This window comes from Schistocerca americana, chromosome 4 (genome assembly GCF_021461395.2).
Source record: "Schistocerca americana isolate TAMUIC-IGC-003095 chromosome 4, iqSchAmer2.1, whole genome shotgun sequence".
Lineage (NCBI taxonomy): Eukaryota > Metazoa > Arthropoda > Insecta > Orthoptera > Acrididae > Schistocerca > Schistocerca americana.
Genome location: NC_060122.1, coordinates 559,396,047 through 559,402,292, shown reverse-complemented (window position 1 = coordinate 559,402,292; position 6,246 = coordinate 559,396,047).

Below are 6,246 nucleotides of genomic sequence, written 5' to 3'. Positions count from 1 at the left end.
CAATACAATAAGGAAGTCACTAAGTGTGCATTATTCGCATAGAGCCTATAAATTCACTGAGAAATTGGGGTGTAGAGCCTTTGTAGTACAGCATCCGCGTTATACTCTCCAAAGAACTGTATGAACACAGTGTTCTGTTGAAGAAGACAATGATAATGAGAAGTGAATTTCACCTATTGACTGTTAAGATGTGGATAAAGTGCCTGTTTTACGAGTCTGACCTTTGTTTCTGTGACATTTCTTGTTATAACTGTTGTCACTTAATGACAAAACAAGTAGAAGCTTAGCCCCATGTGCGAAAAATTGTAATATTTAGAGCAGAGAAGTCAGAGCTTCTTGTAAATACAAGGAAGAACAATGTAGCTGAGAAAACATTAGCCCAACAGAAGAAATTTGTAGTTCCGTGAAATCGTCTTCTGACTATATTTTATTACGAATGCGAGAAGTGTACCCATATAAACAGAGTTATCTCTTGCGCTGGTGTAAAACGCACTGCAACGATTCTCAAAAACACACCACAAAGTCTAATGTCGCTAAAGAGGAGAGTTGCATAAACCTTATTGCTACACGCTTCTGGGAGCAAAGTTTCATGTGACACTTGGTCTTCCGGAAATTGTTGAAAGCCAATTTCATTTTGTGATGGCGCCAGAGTCCATTCTGTAGCGTATAACCATATTGTTAAATACGCCGAAGATAGATACAGACCATGGAATGGAAGACTATTTGACAGATACCACAAATGAATGCTCATATTTCGTCATTTTTCCAAGGTTCTGAGAATTGAAGGTATTTAGTGCTGCAAATTGGTTTTTGTGAGGTACCTTTGCTTGATGTATACGACTCTACGGTTATTTGTAATCTATTGTTATTCTGGTACGTTGTGTTCGAAATGTTGTGTTTTAATGCGATAAAGCAGTTTCCTACCATTATGACATTGGTACGAAGTTGCATTAGACGTGAAGTATGCAGTAAGTTAACAGTTCCTGTGAAGTAAATGCGATCATTACGGTTCCCATGCTTGTGACCGTACGAACTTTTTGAGGTGTAGTAGAGGAACATAAAGTAAGATAAAAGATGTGCCTAAACCAAAAGATTACGTTTACTGCTGAGATCTTTCTCCTTCGTAATCGTGAAATCTTTCAGCACACTTTTTTATGTTTTTGGACGAATGGAAGGATCACCATGACAGTTTTTCATTTATAGGCCACATGCCCTGTGGACACTTACTATGTATCATTGATGTAGTGGCTAGCATAGTTTTCTGCACCTTCATACTGATACTCATTACTAATTCTTCCAGTTTTTTGGGGATGTTTCCCTCGATAAGTGTGAGAGTGTATCCCAACCTCCGTTCGTTCCCCCGCCCTCTTTAGGTTTCCTTACACCAGAATTCTTCGGTCACCATTCGTAATTATTTTGATTCGAAATTAAAGCAGTAGCTGGGATCGAACCCGGTACACACAATTTTTTTGCTGCTAGACCACGATGACATCTTCAACTAACCACACAGTTAACAGCAACGAACTCGTAGTGTGGTATAGTACTATCATTTGTAAGTGAAAGGACGCTGTCGGTCATACTAACATGCACGCAAATGAAGAATACTTTACAGTATCCAAGCTAGAAAGCCTGATCATATCCTATAGAAATTAATGCTCTATTCAGTTGGGGTGAAAATTTTCTCATGAGAAACTGGCTGGAACTTTCGATACTCGTAATAGTGCCAACTGAAGACGGATACTGTCATATAGTTTCACTTCAACAGAACTAATTCGAAATTACTGCCTAGCAGTAACGATCCAGCATAACAATTTAGTATGTATCAACAGGATTTCTGTTCGTAATGACGGTTCGTGTCAGTGTGCGTGGGACAAATTCATTGAGTTTCATAAATAATGTATACGGTAATTACGTTCTATCACCTTTGGACCAAATTTAAAGTAGTTCACAAGAGTTCTGATCTTACAAATCCGTCTCCTTACATTGAACTGAAATAATTTTTAAATTTTTTGATGTAAGCCAAGTATCGCGTTGTGAAAACTATTTTATTAATTTAAAGTGGTAATTCGATAAATATTTCGATTTTCTTCAACTACGAAGTCTCTCATATTAAGTATTAAACGAGATGTGCCACCGAACTTAAAAATAAAAGAGCGTATGAAAAAATTATCATAAATTATAACATTGATTAGATGCTATTCGTTTACTGCTTTCCCTTCTATTGTGATGCATGGTATTTGCAAATTCAATCACTATCTCAGCACATATTGACAAAAAAGTCTTAGTAATAATACTTCCTTCATCAGTATCGCTTGCTAGTTCCTTTTTGCCGAGCGACGCTAGCCGAGTTTCCAGTCCAAGGTGCTAGGCTCATTGTAAAGCAGGAAACTGCAAGATCCTTGAACGAGAATGATAAAAAATTACTTGCTGGCAAGTAGACAAACATATCTAAATATGCATTTCAAATAAATGTAATTTCTAAAGTTGATGATCAGTTTCATTTTCTGGCAGCAGTAATGTTTATTCTGTGTCATATACTCGTAGCAATATACGCTAAGGACGTTTGCAGAAGACTTCGGTATATCGTATATTATGTAAATAACCAACGCCAAACTGCTTACAAAATAATGAAAACTTTAAATACATCAGGGAAAAAGTAGACAAATGAACAATATAAAAGAAGACAATATGACTGTTGAAACATGTGCCTAGAGGCCCTTCTGTGGCAGTTAATATTACTGTATTTCCTTAACGCCTGTTTCAAGGAGTACAGAACTACTTAAATATAGAGAAATTTTGAAGTCATAACAGTTATTGAGGAGGGCAGTACGAATATATGTTAGGCTTTAGGATTCAGTTGGCCAATTTTTTGTAGATGTGCTTAACCTGTCACATTTAGGATGAAGAAATGAGTTTTCAGACTTCTCAACTGCTGACATAGCTTACACAATCGGAATGATCGTTGTCAAACTCAGAAAATGTTATAAGGAACGAAATTCTTTATAGCACTATAAAAGATTTTATAACACGAAGAGACGTTGAATTACCTTCAAAACTGACATTACCCACTCGTATGATAAAGGCAGTGAGAAATTTGTATCCAAATTAAATCTTAGATGTGTTTCAAGAAGGCAAACTGACTGAAATGCGAACAAGACAATGTTGTCGTTTTTCGCAAATCTATCTTAACGATTGAACAAACAACTCTCTGACAGTAGGGAAATAAATTTGATGAAGGAATGACCTTAGAAAAGTGGATTGTTCATGACTCACTATTATGGTATGATGCTTTTTAATTTTTTGACACTGTAAGCTATCAGCTGTCATGCAATCATACTTAAAGTTCAGTACACGAAAAACACAACGTGAACTTTTCCTGCAAAATACAGTCGACATATCAATTCTTTGACGTTGAAGAAAACCTATCAAGTAAAAATGTTGACATATCTGGGATGTGAAGTAGCTTGTGACAACAGCTACTATGTGGAAAAAATTATCATACTTCAGATTAAGGCAAAAATAGTGGCATTATTGATATCTTCTTTGCTATCGCAAGGAAGTGAATGTTGTGACACTACTAAGAAACAATACACTTGGATCTAGGTGTAAGAAATAAGATTTCTTTAACAGTGAAACTCTATGAATAATGCCCACTGCTGTGTCCTAAATGTTTGGCATTCGACAGTGAACCGTGTGCCACAGAATTTTCAGGTCATAGTAACAGTCTGTGCCTTCTGTGCCTAGCTGTCAGAATGTTAAATGAGATTTCAGTGTCTTGACCGTGGAAAGCTATCAAGATCTTTGCTAATTGCTACGGAATCCAGTTATCAGGGGGCGAAGGAAGGAGAACAGGATATTCAACGCTAATAAACAGTCTAAAGGTTAAAATTACAATGTATTCTTCTAGACTATGTAAACGCACATCCGCAAGCAGGCTTCACTGACAAGTTAAAGCTACTTATTTAAAGACATAGTGATGCAGTAATCCATACATATAATTTGCTAAAGAACTTACATGACATTTAGGATATGAACTTAGTATGTAGAGATTCAAGTTAGAATCCTAACATGCTAGGGACAGCGTTGAACGTACGAGATAGCGAACTGTGTGGAAGACCGGGTTGGTTATGATGACTGCGTACTACATGACGGAGGATGTCGTTTCACTCAGTGTGGATCTCTTTGAAATTATGACACACAAACACGAGCGACATTGCTATAATCTGCAAATGAGCAACCTCTTGAAGCTCCGAAGGACAGGAAAAACGTCAGCACGCGCTCTCGCTCATTAAATTAATCTTGTATAGGACTCAAGGTGTACTTGGCGAATATTGCTGCCTCCGTCTGTAGGAAGAGAAACAGAGCCAAACTGGCTGCACTTTGATGTTTTATGGCTTCGGAATGCCTGCTCTCTACAGCATTTCGGATCCAAAAAATAGGGCTACAGCCAACAGCAATTACTACCTGCTGACTCAGAGAAAGAACAAAGTCTCCTGTCCACCGAGGTTTCACATTCTTCCTGGAATCCCACCGTCGACATATCGTCGTAATGGTAACACTGCATCTTCTCGAGGAAGGATAAGAGTTATTTGGACTTTAACGTCATTCGAACGGAGCAGCCAGCTTGATAAGACTATATATATAACTGAAGTCATTGAAATATCTCGAAAATTACACAGCGGATGAAAATAAAGCTATAATTCTGCTTCTTTGTCTCTGAGGGAGACATCCAGTAATAAGACAATCGAACCCCCACCCCATCCCGTGCATGGGTGGCGGGGGGCAACTTTGAAATCTTCAGTGGGTACCCCCGTTTTTTATTGCAGATTACGATTGTATGCGGAAATCTACGTACGATTTGTGTGAAGCGTTTTCTTCGTTTCGCCACAGATGACGCTGTAATCGGAGAAATAAAAATGGATACACAGTCGTAATTTACGACATCCTACTCAATGGCCCGTGAATATCTAACGATATATGTTTTTCCGTGATACGATTTTGATGAATTAAAATCTATGCGGTGCCACAAATTATGCTCAACAAACTTTCGAAATCCCCGAAAAAATTCGTCCATTAGGCTTGGATATTAGTGTGTTCAAAGACAAATAGACGGAAAAGACGGTTTTACAGATTTATTTTTAATATAGATTACGAGCTCAAGTCCTCACCCTACGGACGCTACAAGGTGAGTTTTGAACTCAGATTGACAAGGCGAGCGTTGTTGTGAGGAGTTCCGCTCAGAGAAGCTCGTGGTGTGGCGGCATTGCGTGGTACTATGTTCCGGCCACGGCCCTCTGCATCTGAGGTTGCTGTCACTGCTGAGTGTGGTTGGGAAGTCACGCCAGGTTGCGGCAGATGACGAGTGCAGACGTCCAGGTAGCAAACCCAGGACCAGTGGGTGACTGGTGGTGGTTGGGAGAACCACACTTCGATCCCCGACACACCAGGTGGCGGCTGGACAATCTTCGAGCCCAATCTCGTCAGGATTACACTATAGCAGTGGTGTCCTCGCAGTGGAAATTGAAACGCCGCGACGGTTAACTACCCGATGACTTGCGGATTCGACCGAGAATCCGTCTGGATGGACAGCCAGTATTTGTGTGCACCAAAGAAATTCTGCTGTAGTAATGTAGCTGCCGATGTCAAGTATTATTAACGCCAAATCGCCCACGTTTATGGTACACTGACCAGCAGGGTGACCTTGAAGCCGTGACTCAACAGCGGGTTAGCGCATTGCCGTAAGTGGCATGGTTTACTACACTGAGCCAGTCTGCCGTGGCTCATACCTTCACATTATTTCCCGTTTCAAAGGATTAGGCAGTACTAATTCCTTCTGATGGTGCACATGGAACTACTTACTTCTTTATAGTTCATTGCGGAGACATCAGATTAACATTCCGGCCACTAAATCTATAACGATCTTTCTGTAAGTCTTTAAATTGAAATCTCTCTACAGTTTACGTGGTTTCAGTTTCTAACTGTCCGTAGAAACCAGCACTGTTCCTAAGAACAAATATCAAGTGTGTGTTATCACACTCACGCAATACACGCTTAAGTCTCTTTCCATGGTTCTCTCGCTGCTTTCTGTACCATTCTCCAAGCTGTCTCGCCTCTCTTTCAGACTCTGCCGGCAGGTGTGCTACACAGTCTTAAAGAAACAGGTACGTGGAAATCAGGAAAGCATCTCACAAAAGTACTACCACTAACAATACGAACTCCGAACCGCCTCTTTTCCACGTGTTACCA